The sequence below is a fragment of the Meleagris gallopavo genome, chromosome Z, assembly GCF_000146605.3.
Source record: "Meleagris gallopavo isolate NT-WF06-2002-E0010 breed Aviagen turkey brand Nicholas breeding stock chromosome Z, Turkey_5.1, whole genome shotgun sequence".
Lineage (NCBI taxonomy): Eukaryota > Metazoa > Chordata > Aves > Galliformes > Phasianidae > Meleagris > Meleagris gallopavo.
Window position 1 is genome coordinate 16,690,659 of NC_015041.2, and position 24,057 is coordinate 16,714,715.

Genomic DNA, 24,057 nt, shown 5'->3' on the forward strand with positions numbered 1-24,057 from the left:
GATTATTGAATTATCATGTGAATGAACTTTTTTTTTACTGCTCTTTAGGTCACATGAATGTATATAAATAAGTTCCAGGATAAGCAATACAATATGAAAAGAGGAAAATACTTCATCATTTCCATCAAGTAATGCTAAGTAAGAAATGGGAAGAAGAGTTCCTCTTTCTTTGATGCAGAAAGAACATACACCTCCCTTCTCAAGAAGCATTTATCACACAGGAAAACATGACCATAATAACACCAATTTTATCACTTGTCTGTTTTGTAGAGAGAAGAGTGTGCCAAGCATATTACTTCAGCAGCACTGTCTCTGTGAGCTTCTCATATTTTCATAGCCCAGTTAGTCCTCATTTGACATTAGTGTAGGAAAAAACACAGCATCTGGTACTTGCCACAGTATTTTGCAAACAAGCATTCCAAGTTTAACAATCTGTAAAGTGTATTGATTACTCACCATATCCATGAATGCCTCCTAAAGGGGAAATTATTCACATGCATCATGTTCACAGATCTTCCAACATTAGTGTTTTCCTTGTCAGACAGCTTTATCTGTTATGGTATTCATAGATGCATTCCAGAACAACTGCACGAGCAATTAACAGCAGGGATTATTGCAAGAATCACTGTAATCCACAGAAATAAAAATTCCCAGGATCTGAAGAAAGACTTCTCACAGGGTTTTCTAGGTACACGTCCATCCATTTATGCCTCACTTACTACTTAAAAAGCATTGAAGTAATCAGTATACAGAAACTGTATGACAATGCCAACAGTTTGCCTTGATAAAAATCCAAGTGCTTTTAATATGGATTAAAGCATCTTCATAGGCAGCATTTTGTACAGTTGGAAAAGGTTAGTCAAGAGATAGTTTCCTGTCATCCATGCCAAATCAGTGGTTAGAGGGAAATGTGTAACTTCAGACTGCTTTGCCATGTTCAGAAAGGAATACTGCTTTTTCTTCTTTCTTAGACACATAGTCATCACCGGTCACTTTAATGCAGTTTTCCTTTATCGCAAGCCCAGGGAACAGGATGGTGTTTAGTAGCCATATACAACCAAACCAAATTTCTTTCTGAATTTGATTCTGTGGGTTTATTTCTTCATCTAAGAAAGAAGGAAGGAAGTATGCATTTTCGGCTCCATAGAACAGGACACCAGTTAGAGACTATCATGAGATAAGATCACATCATGACCAGATCTGTTTTTGCTGCCTAATCCCATAAGAAGACTCCCTGCTCCCTTTAAGTAAAATGACTAAGCTATTGATTCTTGCACTGCAGAACCTTGTTCTCTTTTGATGTTACACTGTATACCAAAAACATCTGCATCTCTGTTTATGTTGTGAAATGAAGGCAAAGCTTCAAGTCCATCTTAGCTAAGAATTCTTCCCCTGCTGTCCTTTCCTTTCTTTCCCCCCCAGTTCAGCTCCCAGCTAGTTGTTATCACTCCTGAAGCTCCGGCAACATCCTCGGGAAGCTTCTCAAGCCCAAGCCAAAGGAGCCGGTGTCTCCGTTCAAGCAACGCAGGCAACAGGCTCCGCTTCCTCACTCCTCACAAGGATTTCCAACGTACCCCTCGGGCTGCCGGTGTCTTCGCCCTCTCTGCCCTGCTGCCGGTCCGGCGGCGGCTCCGGACGGCGGCGGGCGCGGTGCCGCTCAGCCTGCAGCGGAGCAGGGCTGCGGCGCGGGCAGGCTGCCTGGCAGGGCTCTGCTGGCGTCAAGGGGGCCCTCTAGGTGGGTTCTCCCACACAGCGCCGTCCTGCGTGCTCTGCCTCCCACGCACCGAGGAGGAAGGACGGGACAGTGGGGGGGACCGAGCGCCCGAGACCGCCTGCCAACGCCTGTGTCGCTGAGTGGCTGGGAGCAAGGAAAATGCAGCAGTCGAGCGCAAAAAGAGGCAGGAAAAGATGTGAGTAGAGAATACGCTTTGCTGTGCTGATCCCTCCTGACATTTAAAAGATTTTTAGAAATGCTTTTACACTTCAAGGTGCCCAGGCCACACACAGGTCGCTTGCCATTCTTTTTCCTTCCTTCTTTCTTTTTTTTCTTTTTTCCCCCCAGTGTTTTACTCTGCGCTAAGACTTTTTAAACTTCAAATGACCCCTTGCCCTTTGAGACAGGAAATCCTGCTGTTTAGAAGCAAGCTGCAACTTCAATGGCATTAAAAGCTGTGATAAAAGTGTGTATTTGATTAGGGTGTGTGTGGACTTGGGAGTAACGTGATAAGATATTGCGCTGTAGATTTTCATAGGTTCTGTTTCCTTAAGCTCAGCTCTTTTGCTTCCATAGCTCTGTTCTGCAATACCCCAAATTAGCCCTATTAAAGTTGGTGCCATTCTGAAGAGGGAATAAAATATTAAACTACTTGAGTGTGATAATGTATTCGCAGTGAAATAGTATTTAATTCAGTCATAAAAAGTGAGCTTCTACTGCCGCACACATTGTATACTGTGTGTTACTGCACTTTGAAGAACTGGAGCACCAAAATACAATAGATGTCAAAATTTAAAAGAGCTTCAGAAACATTTTTGTCCTCCTACTCCACGCTCCAGGTTGTTTGCTTATTTTCTCATTGAAATGTAGCCGCAATAGAAAACAAATACTCTGCGTTTCAAAAGGTGAGAATGAAAATTAGCCTTTTTCAGTAAGCAGTTAGAAAGCAAAAAAAAACATCCATGTTCACTGAAGACATTCAGTATAATTTGTAAAAAGATCAGGTAAATTGTTACAGCTATTATGACATGTTTACACTTTATGTTAAAAGCAGCACTCTCTCCACAACTCACTAACTTTGGGATTTATGACATAAACATTTTAAAGAAGTATAAACAAAATTGTGAAAACTGCAAGGATGTGTTATTCATCTGAACGTAAAAAAAAACCATTACCTCTAACTAATCCAGTTGTGTGTTGCTTTCTTTAGGGTAGATCCACTTCCTATGAAATATTAAGTACACCAAATGCTACACAAATCTGCACTGTCATTATTATTTCATACTGCACTCACCTAACTGCGTACTTGCCTGATCATCTATAGGCACTGACATTTTCAACACTAGACTTAATGCATTGCACTGTCTTGAGAAAGAGCTTCTCAGCACCAGTGTGCCACTGAACACATTTGGAATTCACTAATGAGACTGTTCTGCACGTATACGTCATGAGGAAACCAGTTTATTTGGTTGTCTCTAGTATTAAGTTCAGCACAAACTGATTCAACTAATTTCATTCGGAAGCAGGGTTGCAGAAGGAGGGTAAGCGTATAATAAAATTTCTTGATAACATTACCTTCAGAGTTCACCAAACAAGGTGGAATACAGAATGTAGGGGTTTCTAGAGGAAGGTTAAGTTCAAACTGGGGATCTTAATCAGTAAAGAATTTTTATTGCAGCATAGGCTGACGAGATTGCTAGTCAGTTCAATTTGAAAAAATGCAGCATTTAAAAACAGTTACATTAACTGTAATGGGTGTTTTTTTGGTTTGGTATGGGGTTTTATTTTTTGACAAAATAAAATATTTGGACAAATAAAAGGGCAAAAATAAGCATTTAGGTACGTCAGTTCCAAATCATCTTCACCCACCAAGGTCTCTGAAACACTACATACAACTCAAGGAAAAAAAAAAAGTTAGAAAACAATTCAGAGCAGGTTTGGCTTTGATCTCTTGGTTCTGCTATTAGGACAGCGCTCTGGTGATTGGAACTTATGCTATAGGAAGATCTAGTGCATCTTCCCAAGTGGTGCTTAAGTACTGCACACAGGCAGAGAGACAGGCTGCAAGCGATATTGGTTCTTTCCAGAAACACAGAAGTCCCAGATCACAGTTCCTTTCCAAGGTTTCCTTGATAATTTTCTACCAAGATTAATTAGATAATGGATTATGCATGTTGATAGCATAAACTGGCCTGCAGTGCTTCTCATTTTAAGACAAAAGGTCACACTGGAGTATAGAGTAAGGACCTACCCTTTTATCTCTCTCTCTTGTTGGTCTTAGGAGTCCTGCATTTCTGACTGCCCAATGAAATACCTAATCAGAGAGCAGTAATAAGAGTGTCTCATGAACTTTCTAATTGACCTGTTAGCATCTTTGTTTCAGTTCTGTTCTCTGACATCAGAGAAACCAAAGAGAGCACTATTTGCATTTCCATTTCTTAGTTTCTGGACATATTTTCTCCCCACAACACTCAGATTTTAACTACCAGTGATAGCAACACATTAATTTAAAAAGTGACTAACACTTGGGTCTGTCGTCCTCTTCTTAGATGTGCAAGTGCACTAGCAGATTAAAGGCTTTGCTTTGTAACATTCGTGGTCCTAATAACAGGGCTAATAGATGTGAGAATTGCTTTTCTATCAGTGACAGGTCTTAATACAGAATCAGTGCAAACAATAATACTGTGTATACAGACAGGTCATGAGAAACAAGTGGCAACAGTGGCATATAAAATTTTTTTTCACAAAAAGGGGCAAATGATCACTAAATTAAATGTTTTGGTGACAATGCAATAATGATTAGGACAAACCATGCCTCTAGGAAGGTAAAATTAGCACTTAAAGAAATGCTTAAAAGCCAGTTATAAGTAATATAATTTCATCAGTATTAACGGTGGCAATGACCTACAGCAACTTTTGAGACAATATGCAAAATAAGCTGGTGAATTCAGCCTGTAGATTCTGAGCAAATATCAATGAAAAAAAGTACCAACTCATCATATCAAACTTGGCAATTGTATAAAAAGAATGACATACAGATTACCTGCAATTCTACGAAAATACAATTATCAAACCTATACATGGACGAAAAGTATGGAGATGACAATTACTTGTGCATGGATCTTGTTTCTATGTTTTGATTATTAGAATCCCTTTATTATTTATAAATACTCCTTGAAAACCATATAGTTTAAAAAATCAACATGATTAATGAACTGCTAAGAACTATGAATCCCACTGCATACAGTTAAAGGTTTATTACATAAACACACAGCAGGTTTATTTGTCTCTGTTCTTCCTATCCAGTCTTCTTGAATCCCTGCAGGCCTTCCCCCTCAAGCAGAATGCAAGCAATATGAATGTTTGGTTTCATGCTATAGAAACACGATTCTGGTGGGCTCCGACCCAGCCTCACATGACTTCACTCTGAACTGAAAAATGACAGAGGAAATCGTTTCTGTATACTCAGAAGAGGTCTAAATGAGCACTATGCAGTGTGTATAGAACACACTCCACACAACTTGCCCTCAGGGCTTGAGAGCGACCTTAGGACCATAATTATCTCATTGAAATTAATGCTGAAAGAGGAAACTTCAAAAAATGTATAGTTCCCATTTGAACAACAATCATGGATTAAGTAATAGTGCTAAGAGCTGCTGGCTATCCCTTAGGAAGAAAAAGAACTTAATTATCAAGTATATTTTTGTTCTAAAAGTGATATGCTCAACTCAAAATGTAATTTCAGCAGAACATAATCTATCCAAGCCTCAGCTTTTTTTGAAATCCAAAGAATCTTCAGGTCAACAACTCAGAAGAATCAATATTTTTTGTCTTCTATTATCTTAGCATTTTTCAAATGTGTTTTTATTTCTTCTCAGTCCTCCTTTCTCTCTGCTCTCCATTATTCCATCCCATCATCATCGTTCCCACCCCCAGTTAAAGAAAGAAATGGTTCTCAGGTAGCCTAACCGTAACATGCAAGATCTGCTTAGTTGTAACAAAAATCATTATTGCTGAGAATCTCAATCGGTAAACTGTACTTCTTGGTAAGGTTTTGCTGGACCTTTTATTTCCTAATTCCTAATCCACGTATTAGGAAAAGGTTCTTCACCAAAGGGTGGTCAATCCCTGGAACAGGTTGCCCAGGGCAGTGGTCATAGCCCAAAGCTCCTAGAGTTCAAGGAGAGCTTGGACAGTGCTCTCAAATATGAGGTTTGCATTTTGAGTTGTCCTGTGTGGAACCTGGAACTGAATTTTGTGATCTTTGAGAATCTCTTCCAGTTCAGGATAATCTATGTATGCTCTGAGAAAACACCTTGCTAAAGTCACATAAATTTAAACTGAGATAGATGGAATAATCTGGAAAAGAATGGCTGTATCTCTCTGAGAGACTACCTTTTTGTCTCATTTGAAGAGAGAGAGTCCTTCTCTCCTTGGCTTTACAGGTCAGTGATCCTTGAGGAAAAATTACTGTAACTATCTGGCATAGCAGCCTACCTCTTTAAATTAGGCTGGTCATGCCCACAGACTCATCTCTTCCCTATTGCATAAGAAGGGGTTCAGTGCCTTAAAAACCATTCTACAAAGGTAAACAGAAACTTTACATGTAATGACATTGCATTAGCTGTTTGGATATATATGTGTTATGTAACAGCTAACTATTTCCATCATCCAGCCACAAATTCAAAAACTGCGTGTTACTGAAACTATTAGGTACAACAGAAAAAAAAAAAAAATTGGAAAAAGTTAAAAAAATCTTTTTTTTTTTTTTAAACAACAGTTAATATTGAAATGTGGGGAAAAAAATCCCACAACAATTGCTTTCATTTTTTATTACTTCATTAGTAAGGAAATCATAGAATCATAGAAGTCAGCCTAAATACATTTCTAGTGAATAACCACAAGCCTTGGTCAGGTGAAGCCCCTGGTGATTTGAAAAGAGGCAATTTCACACGCACATTTAGAAGGGTAGAAAGGATGACCCAGGGAATTACTAACCTGTCGGATTCATCTTCGTGTTACGGAAGATCATGGAGTAGATCCTCCAGGAGCCTATGCTGAGGCACATGGAAAACAGGGAGGTGATACAGGACAACCTGCATGACTTCAGCAGATCTTGCCTGACCAACCTAGTGGCCTTCTGTGATGACATAACTGTGTCAATGGCAAGGGAAGAGCCACTCAAATCATAGAATCGAGAAATCATTTAGTGGTATGAGTTGGAAGAGGCCTTTAAGAACATCTAGTTTCATATCCTTCCCCATCCCCCCATAAGCAGGGACACTTCCCTCTAGACCAGGTTGCTCAAAGCCACATCCAGCCTGGCCTTGAATGCCTCCAGGGAGGGGAAATACACAAACTCACTGGGCAACCTGTTCCAGTATCTCACCACTCTCACAGTATAGAATTCATTCCCAATATCTACTCTAAATTTACACTCTTCCAATTCAAAACCGTTTCCATTTCTCCTGTTGTCCTTATAAAAAGTCCCTCCCCAGCTTTCCTGTAAGCCCTCTTTAGCTATTCCAAGGCCGCTATAAGGTCTTCTAGAGCTTTCTCTTCTCTAAGCTGGAAAGCTCCAGATGTCTCAGCCTGTCCTTGTAGTGGAGACGCTCTTTCTGATCACATCTGTGGCTGTCCTCTGACCTGTACCAACTGCTCCATGCCCTTTGTGTACTGGGGGCCCCAGAACTGGATACAGTATTGCAGGTGGAATCTTATGAGAGCAGAGGAGATAGGCAGAATCACCTTCCTGGACCTTTTGGACATGCTTCTGTTGATGTCACCACCCTACCTATGTCTCTGTTTGGGATTGCTCCAGTCCAGGTGCAGGACCTTATCATCTATCCAGACTTCAGTAAGGCATTTGACACTGTATCCCACAGCAGTATCCCATTTCTCTTAATTGGAAAGATATGGATTTGATGAGTGAACTGTGTGACGGACAAGGAAGTGGTTGCAAGATCGTACCAAGAGAGTGGTGGTCAATGGCTCAGTGTCCAGGTGGAGATAAATGATGAGTAGTGTCCTTGAGGAGTCAGTTCTCAGATCAGTGCTCTTTAATATCTTCATCAATGACATTGAATGTGGGATTGAATGCACACTCAGAAAGTATACTGATGACACCAAGCTATGTAGTGCAGTCGATACACCCAAGGGGTGGGATGCCACCCAGAGAGACCCAGATAGGTGGTAGCAGTGGGCCTAGAAGATCCTCATGTGATTCAAATGTTCAAGTCTGCACCTGAGTCACCCTATCTATACAAGCTGGGGGAGGAAAAGATAGAGCACAGCACTGCTGAAAAGGACTTGGGAATACTGGGGGAAAGCAAGCTGGACATAAGCCAGCAATGTTTCCTTTCAGATCAGAAAGCCAACTGTGTCCCGGCCTGCATCAAAAGTAGCATGGCCAGAGGTGGAGAGAGGTGATCCTGTCCCTCTACTTTGCACTGGTGAGACCTCACCTGGAGCACTTCTCAGTACAGGAGAGACATGGACCTGTTGATTCATGTCCCAAGGAAGGCCCCAGAATGATCCAGGGGATTGGAATACCTCCCTGCAAGGACAGACTGAGAGAGCTAGGGCTGTTCAGCCTGGAGAAGAGAAGGCTCTGGGGAGATCTGATAACAGCCTTTCAGTACCTAAAGAGAGTATAAAAAAGAAGGGAACAGACTCTACAGCAGGGCTTGTTGTTGTGATAGGCCAAGGGAAATGGTTTCAGTTAAAAAAGAGGAGATTTAGACTAGATATAAGAAAAAAGTTCTTTACAGTAGGGTGATGATGCACTGGAACAGGTTGCCCAGGCTGGTGGTGGATGCCCCATCCCTGGAAGGCATTCAAGGCCAGGCTGAATGGGGATTTGAGCAACCTGATCGAGCTGTAGTTGCCCTTCTTCATTGCAGTGGAGTTGGACTAGATGACCTTTAAGGTTCCCTTCCAAATCATATGGTCCTATGATTCTTTAATAAATCTAAAAGAAAACCTAAAAGAAGATTCAGAGGTGATCAATGTCTATAAATACCTAAGGTGTGGGACGCAAAGGGGCAAGGCCAGACTCTTTTCAGTAGAGAGTGGCAATAGGACAAGGGGAAAAGGCCACAAACTGAAGCATAGGAAGTTCCACACAAATGTGTGTAAGAATTTTTCATGATAAGGGTGAAGGGAGCACTGCAACAGGCTGCCCATGGGTGTTTTGGAGTCTTCTTCTCTAGAGATGTTCTTGACCTGCCTGGACACCTAATTGTGCAATCTAGTCTAGGGAGCCTGCTTTGCAGGGGTGTTGGACTCAATGATCTCTAGAGATCTCTTCCAGTTCCATACAGTTCTTTGATTCTGTGATTTTATAATTTCTAACATGAAGATTATTTTCTATTATTTTTAATAATACTCAATTTCAAACATATTTAGAGTACTTGAATCTTGAGTGACAAGTTAGGATGAAACATCACTTGTGCATACCTCAAGAAAAGAATAATAGAGGAATTCAATTTATTCCATTAAATTCTGATTATTCCATGAGAAGAAACTGAATGTGAAAGAAAACATTTGGTATAAAATTATTCTGTTAATGTAATCATGTTATTGTCAACTTAATAAATGAGGCTTAAATAGTGGTTATTTACTTTGCTCACATAGTTGTCTGCTAAAACTGATCTCCATTTTCAGTTCTTTTTTTCTCAAATTTGAATACATTGAAGAAGGAAGAGGTAACAGAAGAAATCTCACTAGCAGCCCATATTTAGGTTAAATGAAAAACAGCACTGATGACTTCTGGAAAGGCTTCTACTCTGTTCTGTGTAAGGTGAAGTTGACTTTAGTATTCAATTGTTAAGCTGAGAATGTTAAATGAAAAAGCTGGATCTTTTCAGATGCTGAAAAATATCAACATGAAAGGGCATAAATATTCATTGGAAAAAAAAAGTTTCGTTTGTTTTTAATCACATTCTCCATTCATATCACTTTTACCTTCTATACAGGGTTATGAAGAAAAAACTTAGTATGTTTTTCGTAAATGCTTGTATTTCATCTTTTAACAATTTGTATATTAATGTAGCGAAGATGGCTTATCTCTACATTGCTATGCATTCATTATATGTATTCTGAACACAGATTTTATAAAAGAGAAATTGAAGCTTTCAAAAACTAAATAGCTGTTTTTCTGAATGTCAGCACTGTAGTAGAGTGGTAATTTTTCTGAAATGTCATTTCTTTTCACAGATCTTACTTTTCTATTAAATACACTATTCTAGTGTACTCACATACACTCACATGAACTAATATGAAATACTTACATGAAATAATATTGTTTATGACTTAATTATCTACAGTATTTTAGAATACTTGAATTATCTTTCTGTTTTTAAGAAACTGAAATAATGGATATATTGACTGTGCTCTGGGAATCCTGAAATTTGTCCAGACACCTTACTGAATTTTCTGACACAGTGCTTTCATTTTAAACAATATATCCTTCAGTTTTCTGTTACCTTTCATATAGCTTATATTAAAAATAAAACTAACATTAATATAATCTATTTCTGAAATTACAAATTTTTATATTGGACAAAGTACACTGGTGAAAGAAAGCCCATCTGCTTGCCTTGGTTAGCCTTGTTTTAGTTGCTTTTAATAATGTTTGTATATAAATAACTTCTGTCAGTGTGTAACTTAGTCATCACAAAAAGTATTATGTGCAAAAAAAATCAGGAACTGCAAAATTATAGGTTTTCAATATTGACATTATGCCACAAAAAGGGTTAATAATTATGAAAGAAATACAAGTAAGTTTAGGTGCTGAATTTGTCTTTACCTCCTGGTCAGCAGACATGAATGGATTTCCTATGTTCTTTTATAGTTTTAAAAGTTTGAGAACTTAAGTCTTATAAGAATTACATTCCTTCCTACTTGACTACTCCAAGATCTTGTAATCTGATTCCTCTCTGAAGTGATGGTTTCCTAATGCTGAGTGATACGAAAGTGTCACTACTGTACTCCTCAGTTTATGTTTATAACACAGCTACAAATAAGAATTCTAAGTGAAATCCTGGAACTCTAGTAGCAATGTTCTGGCAAAATTTGTCATCTCTCACATCTGCCCTAAAGTTCTTTTGCCGATACCCACACTTTTCATTTGAACCAGTTATTCTAACACTTCTTTGTCTAAAAAATAATACTAAAATTGTTGAAATCAACCTAATGTAGTAAGCACATACTTATTTTATACAAAATCTTTTATACAGAATCAAAAATTATTTAAGATTGGAAGGGACCTCTGGGTCCATCTGTTCCAGCTCATTCTCCAGCAGAAACACCCAGAGCAGGGTGCCCAGGCCCATATCCAGACAACTTTTGAAAATCTCCAAGCAAGAGACTTTAGGACCTCTCTAGGCAGCCCATGCTAGTGCTCTATCACCTGCTCAGCACTGAAGTGCTTCCTTATATTCAGAAAGAAACCCTTGCATTCCAGTTTGTGCCCTTTCCCTATTGTCCTGGCATTGAGCACCACTCAAAAGAGCTTGGATCTGTCCTTTTTGCACCTTCCCTTCAGATATTAGTGGCAATTGGTGAGATCCTCTGAGCCCTCTCTTCTCCAGGTTGAGCAGCTGCAGCTCTCTCAGCCTCTCCTCACAGAAATGCCCCTGTCCTTTCAGCATCTCAGTAGCCCTTCACTGGACTCTTTCCTATTTGTCCAGGTCTCTTTTGTACTGGGAGCCCACAGCTAGAGAGAGTAATCCAGGTCTGACTTATGCAGTGCTGAGTAGAGGGAAAGGATCTCCTCTCTCAACATGTTGATAAGTTGTCTAATGCAGGCAAGAATGCCACTAAGTGTTCTTAGTAGTAAGGGCATATCACTGATTCATATTCAACTAGGTGTCCACTAGGACTCCTGGGTTCATCCCTGTAGAGTACTTTCCACAGAGTAGCCTCCAGCATGTACTGGTGTCTGCAGAGGACTCTGCATTTCCCATAATTAACCTGCATGAGATTTTTGCTAGTTGTCTCAGTGTCTAGTAATTCTCGTCTTTAAAAGTTGTGGGGTTTTTGTTTGTTTTTGTTATTTTAAATAAAAGGCCATGGCATTTGTCCAGATGATTTTTGAATTCCAAATAAAACTGTTACTATTACAGTAATTGTGATTTTATGATCTTATTAACAATTCTCACTAAAAGACTGAGATTGCCCATACCAGTTCTTTAAAGATTCTCAAACAATGATCATCCAGTCTCTGTACCTTAAGAGCATTAATATCTGAGGTTTGCTTCCATACAAAATACATTAATTCAGATTTATATGCCTTTCTTCCTATTATCCTGCATGCCTGTCCTGATATTTAAAATAATTTTCCCATTTAAAACTAAATGAAAGATATTCTTCTTTTTCTTGTAATTCCAAAGGTAGTCGTTCAGCACAAATTTATGCTTCTTCTTATCTTTCTTTACATTGCTTTTACAGTTCATAAATCTTCTGTTTTCTGTTGAATCACTGAGTGTTTGTTAAGGAAACCTGTCCAATAGATAGATCTCATAACACTATCCAATCCTTACAGTTGTTAAAAAGCTTTTTTCAATTTTTGTTCCTTATCTCAAACATGAGAAGTTATACTGGGAGACTTCAGTCACAATATGAGAATTCCTGCTACAATAGATTTATTTTATTTTATTTTAATATAGTTGATATGTTTCTATTCAAATCCAAGACCTCTTGGAAAAGCATTCCTTGTAATAGTAACACAACTCATTTTTAGCTATTCGATACCTTCCTTTCTATTTCAAGTATGTTTTTCTCTGCTCATAACTGTAATCTCTCTTCCTCCATCTGTGAAAGTGTTAAGCTAACTTCTGCAAACTGACAATGAAGTTATTTTCCAATGACCTTTCACAAATCCCTTTAGAAAAAGTCTACAAACCTGCAGGACTTTGCAGGGAATACACATACAATGTACATCAGACAATGCCATCTTCCAACCTTTGCGCAAGCATTTTTATAAATAATATTTTATTACTTGATAGGACAGTAATTATTATAATAATTGCTCTTTGTACACAATTTGTATATCTCTGTACAGTGACTTCTAGCAATCAACAACAACTAATATTCAAAAAAAAAAAAAGATGCATTTCTAACTTGGACTAGAATACAGGAGCGAAAGCTTATTAATAAAGACTTGCAACCATTGTCAGCTACTTAAGGGAAATGCAGTAAGAATCGGGCCGTCATATTCTCTGTTTTCTCAGAATTCAGGAAAACCAAATGGTTTACATTGCAAAATGCCCAAACGCAAACTAATTCAGACAGAAGTTCTGCCTCCCATTAAAGATGGTAAGAAATTCTGGATACAGATGTTTTCCTGATGTATACTATTGAATATTGTTTATGTGAATTTAGCTGGAATGTATACAGACAAACTCAGTGACAAGCAAATTGTGTTTTATAGCAAGATGCCTAGGGTAACTCAGAAATTTAAAAAATAAGGTATTTATTTCAAATAGTTTAGATGATCTTTATCTGAAATCATCTTGAATTAAGAAAAAAACAGTGGGAAATTACTATTCACTGCAAAGAGAAGTGTTCTTAAAAAAAGCTGATTATAAAGTTCTTAGTGAGATTTATTAAACAAAAATGGGTGAATATTTCCTGTAATACAAAGCCATTCTTGGTTTGTTTTTAATTTATTATTTAGAGAACTGCGACAAAAAACAAACATGTGACAGCATAAGTAGTAAAACTCTCTGTTTTGCAGATTGAAGTACAAAATTCTGAGTTTACAGTAGCTATTTTTTGAAGACTGAAGACTGAATTCTGCTGCATTTACATGGCAGAAAATGCTAAGTGACAACCCCACTGCCACCCTTGCTGTTAACCACTACCAGTCTGATTACAAACAAAGTTCAGCAGTGCTGAGAAGCCTCGCTATTTTCTGGAATGTATACACTGTGAGAAATGGAAGCCTTCTGCCACAGCATATCTCAGAGAGTGAAAACTATAATACTTTGAATCTGGAGAATCAGCTTTTATGAAGCACACAGAAAACAGAAAAAACAGGTTTGTTTGTTTGTTTTCTGTACACTTCTTTCTTTTTTTCTTTTTAAAGAAAAGCCTCCTAAATCAGGCATGTGTATGTCAAGCTTGCAATTACCCCTGGAGATAGCAAGGTCTTGCAATATATTTTACATGTATATGCCAAATCTTAAATCGATTCAGATCTTCTTTCCAGAACTACTAAAAATATTCCTGCAAACTAAAGTAATCTTTACGGCATTAAAAAACAAACAAGCAACAACAACAACAAAATTAGATTTTTATTGAATTTGATTATTGAAAACAGGAACAAAGGCAGGCATCTACAATTCCAGTTCAAAGTAGGACTCTGATTTCGATCTACCAACAATGGGGAAATTGGAAAATCACTTGTCATGATACTATCTGGGCTTACTTCAGTAATCAAAATGTAATTCTTGCTGAACTCAAACTTCAAAGCACCGTGGAAACCCAAGGCAGGTCTATTTGAAGTAGAAAACACTTATTTGTCGTATATGAATGGGCCATGTTGACTGAAGTGCTATAGCTATTTAACAAAAACTATGTTGATCAAAATGGACTACTTACAGTGCCTTATCACTAAGTACGAAGTGCAGTGTAGGCAAAGTTTAAGAGATATTAGCAGAATGATTATTCAAGGAAATGGAGAAATTTGATTTCTTTCTCCTACATTTTCATTTCTGAGATTTCTTCTTTTAACTAATTGAAGAACAATATCATGATTCCCTGATAGTCTGATGAATACTCATTACTCTTCTAAAACCATGTCCACCTTTGTATGAGATTCTTCAGCAGAGATACATATGGAATAAATTAGTTAATGCAGTGGAGAAAGAAAGGATGCTTTCAAAGTCTGTTTGGCTGATGTTTTCTATCTTCAAAATTGTGCACACAATATGTGATAATAAATGAAATAAAAATATGTCTATATTCCCTCTCAACAAACACACATAAATGGGGACCGAACAATCTTGCTACTCTCTACAAAATCATACTAAAGCTATCCTTACTGCTCTAATAAGAATTGCATTTTAAAATAATGAAATACTGTATTATGCACAAGATAACGATTTGTGAGGATTTGATAAATAGTCCATTGGGAAGATGATCATTAGCATGTTAAATATAAGACAACAGTATAATAGATGTGATGTGTATCTTCTAACTGACATGCAAAGCTAAACCTGGGAAGCTACTGAATGACTTTTTCCTAAATAATATGTTAGGTTGCCTAGTAAATAAACTCATTATCAGAATGATGCTTGCATTTGACCACCTTATAATCATGACTCATAGTGGTATATTTTGTCAAGCATTAACTTTAATCTTGTTCCGGGGCTGGAATAATTACAAATTAATTGCTAGACAGGTATGCTTTATATCCACTTTGCCCAACACATTCTCAATGACTAGATAATATTCTGTTGAAGGAAGGGTGTATCATTTTCTTGATAATGAAGTGATTCATTTTGTATTTGGCACAGGGCATTCAACAACTTTTTACATTAATTGAGAATTTTCGTTATGATGAATACCAATTTATGAATTAAAAGAAGACATGGAAGATTTCTGATCTTGTCAAGTAAAGTTGGATTGCAAAAGCTTGAGAACCACTGTTCTAAACAATTAATTTAAATCAACATTTAAACACCGAATGTTATAACCTTTTAAATTATATCTTTAATGAAGAGAAATGGTTTAATATTTTTTAAAAAGAATTAACGTACACTTTAATTTTCCAAGGGAGAATCTAAAGGATAAACCAAGATTTTTCCAAACTCAAAGCATAAAAAATTTGCCAAAACTAAGATTTGAATATCTCAATTTGTTTGCGAGAGAGTTGGGCTTAAAGCATCTCACTGAATGAAAAGGAATTGGAAAACCCAACAGTTGAAAAATCGGCCTGTTTCTGTCATTTTCTTTCCTATGTTTCAGTAATGGATCATCTTGGCAGAAACCATGGTATTTGTATAGAAGGGCATGCTGCCTAGATCCACGATAACCACTTTTCATCTCAACTTAGTGCTTAGGCAACAGTGCTCAATAATGGATATGAAAATCTGTCCCATTATCTAAGCCCTAAATACCTCTTCTGTCTCATTCTTTAGAGAGCTAATAACTCAACCTAGCATTATTTTACTTCTCATGTGAAATTGAATTTGAACAGGAAATGTAGAAAACATCTGCAAATATATGAGCAATAAAATTCACAAGTTTTCAAATATATTTTCACAATAACTGCCATATCCACAAATATTTACATAAATTATTCATGCACTTATAAATATGTAACATAAAATTCATATATTTTTTTTTTCACAGCTGGCAGGAAGATGTCATGTTCATTAGTTAAAAAAGAAATATTCTAAACTGAAGTGTCATGCATTTTAGTCAAACATTCAGAAATTTATTACATGCGAAAGTCTTTTTGTTTCCAAATCAGCAGACCCAAGTAGAATTTTTTATGTTAAATCAAGTAACTTGGCTTTTTTTTTTTAATTGTTATTTTGGCAATTAATTAATTCAAGATGTTTAAAATTTTAACTTGCAATCACTAATGTAATTCATTTTCATAAAATCAAAGCCTGTTTTGAATAATTTTATATAAATGTATCAAAAGATAACAAGCAGAAACTGAAGCGCATTTAAGCATTGTCACATAATGCTTCTTCTGGTCAAACTATTCTTACACTTTCTGCTCTGGTATGTTTCAGAACTGTATGAATATCTTCCGAATCTCTGAGTTATACTGTTTTTCATTGTGCCTTTATATATTTTCCCATGCCATGTTTCAACAATGCATAGATGACATATTCATGTAAAAAATTATTGTATGTTCTATAATGAATCAGGAATACAATAAAGACTTTTACAAAAATATGCATAAGTTTTATCAAAAAGTATCACAATAAAATATTCAATACAATTTTTGTTTGTTTGTTTTGTGCTGTGTAATACCTAGTCTGTGCCACCGAAAGAAATCACTGCTGAAGAACACATTTTCAGTCTTAATCAGTCAGACCTACCTTACAGGATTTTGTAAAGATTTATAAAGTGCTTAGAAGTTGTAAAGCTAACCATGAATGCCAAATACAATAAATATAGTAAAAGCAATAAAGCAATGGCATCTGTAGTACTGTTTAATAATAAATTCTTTTATGATATTTAGATATGAGCATTAGGGCCAATTGAAAATTGAAACTGTACAGAGTGTACTATTTTTAAATCATGTCATGTCTCTTGGAAGATCATTTCATGGTCCTTCAAGAATTTTCTAATGAAGATAGATGTAATATGAAAAGCTGAATTTTTGAACACAACAAGAAATACTATTAAAGACAGTCTCACTAGTAACTACAGCCCTAATATGCAGTCAGAAGATTTTCAAATGAAAAAAAACCAACACACAAACATAAATAATTTTAGAAAAGATTTACAAATGATCAATTCTTAATGTATTTCTAAACTGAGCTAAAGATTCAACAGAATGGCAACTTTTTATTTTCAAAAGGTGGTCATGGGAGTAGGATCTCATGAGTTTAGGAGGGATTTCCTTTGACAATTGTGCTTAATATTACTCATGCATTTAATACGGATATCAAATTAATTTCAGGTTGAAGACTCGTCTGATAAAAGGTCTTTAGGTATATTTGGATAAGCAAAGTTTGCTGAAGGAATCTTCATTTGTGTTAGAAGTATAGTTTTTTTAGATGGTTATGATATGTTAAAGGTTATTTATTGAATACTACTAAACTGATTTAGATTAACTATGTAAACAGTCTTTTTTTTAAAAACAAAAAGAGACAGCAGAAGTTTGCAGAGATACTCATGAACTTGATTTCAAACTTTTTTCCTCCAACTGCATTCAATATTTACTTTTTAACCCCCAAACATATACCTTTTGTAATGTGCTTTTAGACAACTTATTTGGATCAATGAATCATTAAGATTTCAAGTTTGTCAGGTTGCCAACATTGCAGCTGAAGAGCAGTACAATATTGGAAATGTTTTACAAGTGACAAAGCAAATAAAATGCCTGACTGCAAACACTAAACAGAGTCACATACATGGTGGAATTAACCATAATTCCCATTACTAATATCATAAAAAGTACAGGCACAATATGACATAGGTTTGTGTTCTCAGTTCATAAAGTGTGGCTTGTCCTTCATTCTAATACTAGCATTTTAAACACCCTGAAGTAAAAGAAAATTATCCTTATCACATAGTTAGATCTTACTCAAATCTTGTGTCTAGGAATAAGTAAAACAGAAATTTCAAGCTGCTGTAAGGTATAGTGTGTCTTAACACTGATATTTTAGCTGTGATGTTGGTGACATTATTGAGACCATTTGGTATCCAACCCCGTCTAAAAAAGAATTTGTATATAAGAAAGCCTTTCACAAAATATGATGGATATTCTTAAGCAAGGCCTAAGTATATGTCCTTGCCTGTTCATGCGCACTTTGAGTGAACATACAGCTGAATAAGGTGATGAAGATTCTAGATTTAAGCTCATTTTACTATGAAAGATATTTTTTCCATAGAATTCTTTATAGATTTAGTGTTTATAAAAAACCATTTGTTCCTACAATTCCACTTTATTCAGATATGAATGCTGAAAATATAATTACAGATTTTGGGACAGAATTATTTGCTTCTTACATAAAAGCAACCACCTCTCCCCCCACAAATGGTGCCAGTAAACTCTCAAAGGTGCCATTCCAGAAAATGAACAATCTTTCTAAGTTCTAGGTGTGTTTATATGATAGACATTTTTGCAAATAAAAAACATAATCATGTAGAGATCCCAAAATATGAAGAGTGCAGATTAAACATTTACAACTTATTCCAAAATATGCTGCCAAACTGTTAAAGGATATGTTAAAAGTTTGTAATTTTCAAGGCCTGCAGGGAATTTATAAGCACACATATGTGCAGAAACAATTGGAGATATTGCAGCACAGTCACGTTCACCACTATGGCTGAAGAGTCTGAAAATCAGCTGACAGTCATTCAAGAGAAAGCTGTTAGAAAATGACAGCAATATTCCATAAAAGCAATTATCTGAAACAGTACTTATAAAAACATGTAAACACCTAACTATCAAAAATAGAATCCCACATATAAAATATGGAAATGGTTCTGGAACACTTGAAAAAATAATGCAGCATTTTATTGCATGGGTATGTTGCATCCTGTGGCATATTTGGCAGAATGGAAAATAAAAATTGACTGTCTTTCTCCTGCAAGAATAATAAATAACTTCTTGGGAAGATCAGCTAATTATTATTTTATTATTATTATTTTTAATGTACAGAGGCAAGTATTCAGTCACTGATCAATATTTGTATTGAGCTGAAGGTCAAACTGCCAGCCTTTCTCCAAGCCCATGCATCTGAATTAATAATTCATAGTTCATAGTACTAATTCAGTAGTAATGAATTTAAGTCAAAGCAGAAGAAAGCTGAAGAAATAGCTGAACAGTTTACCAGTAAATTTGAGAAGTATCTTACTATTTTCAAATATAAGTCCCTTCTTACTTAGCTATTTCTTTTATAATTCAGTGAGCTGCCATGAAATTGCTGCCATGAAAATATTCTTCAAACTGCCAGATCATTGCTGTTTGAAAAACCTGTAATAATGTACTTATTTCATGGTAATGAGAGCTAGGTTATTTGGTTGTGATAGTTCCTTGACTAAAGACATATCCTTTCTTTTAATCCTCTTTTTGCATTACTAATGATTAACATTAGTTCACTAAACCACAGAAATGTAGGGGTTGGAAGGGACCTCTGGAGACTGTCTACTCCAGCCACGTCCAACCTGCAGCACACAGGTCACATGTGGCCCGGGACAGTTACTAATTAGCTCTGTTTCCTGTCTCATGACATCATGGTGACAACTCTTACCTGCTGAATAGTCCTGGGCACTCACCCATCTCTCAGAAACAACCAGAATATCAGTCCAATACAATTCCTCTTCACTCAGTGCAGCCCCGTCAAGCCAAAAGTTTGGACACCCATTATCTAGTCCAACTCTGAGGCAGGTTTTGACTATCTCCAGAGAAGGAGACTCCAAAACCTCTCTGGGCAGCTTGTTTCAGTCTTTTTTAACCCTCAAAGATTTTCTTATGTTTTGTTCTCATAGAACACTTCCTGTGTTGCACTTTGTGCCCATTGCCCCTTGTCCCATCTGTGTACCACCATCCAAAGATGATGCTTCAGACCCTGATCATCTTGGTAGCCCTCTGCTGGGCCCTTTCCAGTCATTCCCTGCCTGTCTTAAACTGGGGGAGCTCAGAACTGGACAAAGTACTCCAGGTGTGACTTCACCAGGGCGGAACAGAAGAGATGGATAACCTCCCTCAACCTGCTGGTTACACTCTTTTTAATGCATCCCAAGATACCACTGGCCTTCTTGATCACAAGGGCATGTTGCTGGCTGATGGTCAACCTGCTGTCTACCAGGACACTTGATTGCTCTGGAAGATGTGTGTTCACATTTCCACTAAAATCCAGAAGTTCTTTCCAACCAGAAATGTTAAATGTGTATGTCAATTCACTTTCAGAATTGATTCTCATAGCAGATGGCATTTATTTTGGTTTTACATTTATTGTACTGAATGTTAATTTATCTCAATCCTAAGAAAACAAGATGAGTAAAAGTAATTCATCTACAACAGTATTTCATCATCACTCGTTTTCCAGGTTTTACAGAATTCAGAAGGAATTTCCTGTTACATTTTTTTTTCAAAATGCATATTCTCTCAAAGACTTTACTTTTATCATTTTCTAACTTTTATGATGGACTAAGTCTACATTCATGCATACAGTTATTCAAATAAATAAAAAATCAATCAGATTAATGTTGAAAAAGGAGCATCTCAAGGTATGGGTATGTATGCATAAAGTAATTCCAAGTTAGTAATTAGATCATCCTAATTCAAGGTACTTGAAGATATACAACATTGTGTTTAGAATTGTTTTTTTTTTTCAAACTTGAGGAAGTTTTAAGACTAGAAAATGAGATTGCCAACGTAATGTTCCTTATATAATTTTAAACCATATTTTCAATCTGCTATTGCAATTACTAAGTTGCATTGTCTCTGATATCTGAGGTAACTAGATACATTCCCTTCAGCTATTATTACAGTCTTTATTCATCAAACCAGATTACTAGCTTTCCTTCTATCCCAATCAAGTTGTAAAGAAATTTGACACTGCACAGTAAGTAAAGTAGCCCATTAAGAGAAATTAGTCCAAGCTACATAAGTGAATAGAAATGGAATATCAATGACATTTGTTTTAAACTGAAGTTGCCATTAAACCTATTATATCTATAAGGGTTATCTAATTAAAAAAATTCATCAGCATCCAGTTGACTACAACCTCTTCAGATTCCCAAGCTCACTGAAAAATAATTGACAGAAGTCTCTCAGTGACACCAGCCAGCTCCTTGAGAATCCTGGGATCAAACCCATCAGGCCCTGTAGACATCCAGTTGGAACAGTAAATCTCACACAGGTTTGTGCTTGGTTGGGAGTGTATTGTTACTGCTGTCATGGTCCTCCAGCTAAGGGTTCCAGAGCCCATAATAAGTGTTGAATACAGAGTCAAAGAAGACTATGTTCCTATGTTTGAGGTGACCATCCTCATTAAGTAATGGATCTCTGGTCCTCAGATTGGCATTAACATATTTTTAAAAGAGGCTTTTTTGTTGTCTTCCCACAGTACTGGCCACCCTCAATCCTAATTGAGCTTTGTCTGTGTAAATTTTCTCCCTGTATTGGCCAGCAACATCTTTGTAGTCCTCCCAGATCACCTGTCCTCACTTCCACTGGCCATACACCTTCTTTTCCCTCATGGGGTCTAGAAGATTTTTGATCAGCCAAACTGATCTTCTGCCCCACCTGCTGACTTCCAGCATTTTAGAATTGGAATTGTTTGTTCCTATTTTCTTAGGAAGTGGTACTACAGACCCCAAAGGCAGTTTACCTTCAAAGGCAGTTTACAAGGGCACCTTGCTATGAATTCCCTGGACAGCCTGAAGTCTGCTCTCTCTATATCTGAAGTTTTGGTTGCAGTTTTTCTGTCAAGAAAGATAATGAATACTTTGTGATGACTATTGCCAAGACAGCCACCAATAGCCATTTCACCTGAGATTCTCTCTGTTTACAAGCAACAAACTTAGAAAGGCACTTTACTAGAACATGGACCAGAAAAGTATCATCAAGGTATATTAAGAATCTCCTGAACCCGTTTGTGTCAGTTGTGTGGTACTCCCAGGTAGCATCTGCCAAATTGAAGTCACCCATGAGAACAAGGGTAGGTGATCTAGAGATATCTCTTAGTTCCTTAAATAATTCATTTGTTCCATTGTCCTGGCCTACAGTAGACTCTTACAATGACATTTGCTTTGTTCGTTCCTTATTCCTTATCCAGAGGATTTCAGCCGTGTTATCAATAACTGTGAACTCCATACTGCCTAGTCCCTCCCTCACATACAATGGCAACGCCCCACCTTGTTTGCCTATTGAAAAGCTTAGAACTGACCATCATAACACACTAGTCACTAACTGATCAGATGCATCAACCATCTTTCAGTACTGCTCTGTTTTTGGTTGGATGGAGGAAGACCCTACCTGACTCTTTAACCAAAGGCTCTTGCAATTGTCCTTGGACTTCTTTTTGTAACTTCATTGCCACAGACATATAAAAGCAATTATGGACAATAATGAGAGGGGTGTATCAAGCTAGTGAGCTTTCTAGTGACAACCCCTACCAAGGTCTCAAGGAGACAGCAGACTTCCCTAAGTGTCAGGTCTGGTCAGCATATTGGGCTGGAACAGGAGAGAGTTCACTCTAAAGATCACTCTTAGCAAGTGATATGGATCAAACTACACCAAGCATGGTTTTCTTTGAACTACAGAATTCTTCAGTGCTATCATAGAATTTTGAGCCCTAAACATCATGTCACATTCCAAATCATGTCACATAAAAACAATGCAGTGTGGGCTTCATTTCAGATTATAGTCCGTGTTACTACATCATACCAAAACACTTTCAAATAGATTAACATATAAAAAGTAATAATTACCTTCCTGTCAGAACTGCATCAGACAGGGTCCAAATAGAATGCAGAGCCAAGTGCCACGCAATGAGAATAAGCAACACCTGGTTTAGAGTCCTGAGCAACTTGGCGTATTCTGCATCATTTAGCTTATGAGTTACGCATCACACTCAGGATCTGAAGTACTTTCCAAATACATGCATGTCTTCTTCGACCTTCACAAAGCTTCATGCTTCATGACCAAAAAGTGTTGAAATGGACTAATATCTAGATCCAAAACTTACTCACAAAATTAAACAGAAGAACTTGATACCTTAGGATAAATATTCTTCAAATACAGACACAGAAAGACTAGCTACTTCATATTGTTTGACAGATCTAAAGTATTGGTTTAGATATCCAAATTTAATTATATTTTAAATTAGTAAGTGGAAATAATTCAGTTAAATCTTTCTTTGCATTTATAGTTGTTTTTTTTTTTTTTGCTTGTTTGTTTGTTTGTTGCTGTTGTTTTCCCTAAAGAAATTATTACCCCCTTTGCTACTTTGGCTGAAGTTAATATTTATTCTTACTAATCACGATACAATAAACCCCCTTATTCTTTAAGTATCCACATTGTTCAGTACACATTAAAGATGTTTTTTTTTTTGTTTTTTAAACTATTATAAAATGTTAAAATATTAAATATTATCTTAATCTTCTGTTCAGTGTTTATGGAAAGCTACATTTTGCTGGAAACCAAAAATAAATTGCAATAGTAATAATAAGAAAATCAGTACTTTGGAGTATTTATGCTATTATTAATAAGGAAAAAAAGTACTATGCTTTATATATTTAATGAACAATAGTGTTGGATATAGATTTAAATGGACACATAAATAACTGAAACTACTGAAAAAGATTAATTTTTATTTTCTCAGACATCAGAACTAAGATTCAGCCTTTTTATAACATTACAGGGAAGTAGTAGATGGAAAAGTGGGGAAAATAATGAGTCAGTAAATTTCAATATTAACAAAAGAAATCTGAATGAAAGAAACAACTTCTTTTTCTTGTCCTGAGCTTTGAAGAAAGAGTAACTATTCCTTATGGCCAGTTTAAATTTTCATGTTACTAATTTTAAATACGCTGTCTGCAAATAGGTTAGCAGAAAAGTAGTATTTCCTAACATCCAACCTAAATCTCCCCTGGCATAGCTTGAAGCCGTTTTTTTTTTTTTTTTTTTCACCAAC

At 36.5% G+C, this 24,057-nt stretch overlaps 1 long non-coding RNA gene across 1 annotated transcript; it reads left to right on the forward strand.

Annotated features, from left to right (window-relative positions):
- The first annotated feature begins 1,468 nt into the window (after positions 1 to 1,468).
- Positions 1,469 to 16,832, forward strand: LOC104914902. The gene is made up of 3 exons (XR_796174.3): positions 1,469 to 1,910; positions 13,455 to 13,756; positions 15,238 to 16,832. It is a non-coding gene; the product is annotated as an uncharacterized LOC104914902 (long non-coding RNA).
- Positions 16,833 to 24,057: the final 7,225 nt, after the last annotated feature.